Consider the following 1913-nt stretch of genomic DNA (forward strand, 5'->3'; position numbering starts at 1 on the left):
AGATAGATAGATAGATAGATAGATAGATAGATAGATAGATAGATAGATAGATAGAGAGGGTGGGGGGGGGCACGTATGAAAGTAAGCCAAGGGAAGGGTAAGGCTGTTGGACTGTCAAAATGGCAGCATTCCAAGGTGTACAAGTTCTACTTTTCATGGTTATAGAACTTTCAATTATAAGATAAAGTTTTGCAAACTCATTCATATTGTACAAAATAGAACTACCAATTAAGCAGTACTTCAAAACACAACACTCATGAAAGAATATAATATTATGCATGTTTTTGTTCAGTTCAGTGTCTACAGAAAATACATTTGGATAATAGACTGCCAACAACTCGTGCAATATGCGATTTAGCACAATAATGTGTAGGCTCAATATCATTTGCCCTTATGTGGAATGTTCAATGCACTTTTAAATAAGAAATACTATCAAAATAGATATAATACTAAAGAAGTAATAACACTCCCCCCAACCCCCCCCCAAAAAAACCCAAAAAAAACAAAACAAAACAAAACAAAACAAACAACAACACCCATAAAAGCAACAAAAGATTAACACAGTATTTATATTTAAATGCATTCACATCGGACATGCAGGGAACATTAATAATTTGGTCAAGGCATAGTTGTTTTTGTTGCTTTTTTTTCTTTTCCATGTAACATTTTTTTAAAGTGAGCAGTCGCGTTTGTCTTCTTTAGTTTCAGCATCAACCCCTGTATTACTCTCATGTGATGATTTTTTTTCAATGATCAGTGGCGTTTCTTTTCGTTAGTTTCAGCCTCAACCCTTGTATTACCTTCAGCCCGGTTGTTAGAACAGGTAGGGTTGAAGTTGCTCGAGACCTAAATAATCTTAACAGTGTCAATGGGGGCGTAAAACGTTCACAACTTCTTGTTTTATTTTTGTTTTATTTGTTCTATTTGTAAGGCATACTGACAAAGCGAGTTATTTCTGCTAAGGTTTCAACCCTATGGACAAAAATGCGTCAAATGGATAGGCTGTGTTCGTACAATTTCTTCGCATGAAAGGGTAACAGACATGGTAAATTTAAGGGGGGGGGGGGGGGGCTACACCCCCAAAGTCCCGATTTGGCTCAAAATTACGGATTTTGAGTTGTAGGCATTTTTAGCTTCCTCAGCCTCTCCTACAACTATTTCATCGCATTAGAACCCCCAAAAACATGATTTCTTCTCATACCGGGCATGTTTGTCACCACCATTTCCTCATAAAGCCAATATTTTATATTTCTTTATCGGCCGTTTTCTCAAAACGCGATTTTTCTCTCTACTATTTTGAATAACTAAAGAAAATGGCTTCAGTTGAAAATCTTCAGTGTACAAATTTGACACTTGTTTCGATTCTCAGGCCGATATCTCCTTGTTGGATGTGAGTAGTAACTCACTTTGTCAGCATTCCTCTTATCTTTTCTTTTTCTTTTTCTTTTTTTTTCCTTTTTTTTTTAAATCGGAGTTATACGTCTCGGGTGACATTTAAGGAACGCCAATGTCTTTGCAGCAGCCAAGCACAATATGGAAGCCTTAGATCACGCCAACAGGAAATGCGTCAGCCACTAAAAAGATACTCGCTGGTCTCAATTTACAAGTCGGTGTAAACGAAATAATGCTGCCCATTTTTCGGTGGATAAATTAAACAGCCATTTTACAGGGCTGTGAGAAAGTAGTACGACTTCCCTTCCAATACATGCTCTGCCAGTAAAAAGATACATTAACAAGAGGTTTTCGTTCATTTGAAACCAGTTCAGATCTTGTGTAATTTTTTTTTCTTTTTCCACCCGTCTCTCTGTAGGGGATATTTTCAGTTCTTACAAAATTAAAAACTGTCTCTTTCTATGTTATTTTTCTTTCTCGCCAGACACACACACACACATTAGTATACACACACTCACTCA

At 36.7% G+C, this 1913-nt stretch overlaps 1 protein-coding gene across 1 annotated transcript in view; it reads right to left on the reverse strand.

Moving 5' to 3' along the window:
- Positions 1 to 1913, reverse strand: part of LOC101847727 (multiple epidermal growth factor-like domains protein 10) — a 34385-nt gene that overhangs the window by 12578 nt on the left and 19894 nt on the right. The window lies entirely within an intron of this gene.

Source organism: Aplysia californica, unplaced genomic scaffold, assembly GCF_000002075.1.
Source record: "Aplysia californica isolate F4 #8 unplaced genomic scaffold, AplCal3.0 scaffold00206, whole genome shotgun sequence".
Lineage (NCBI taxonomy): Eukaryota > Metazoa > Mollusca > Gastropoda > Aplysiida > Aplysiidae > Aplysia > Aplysia californica.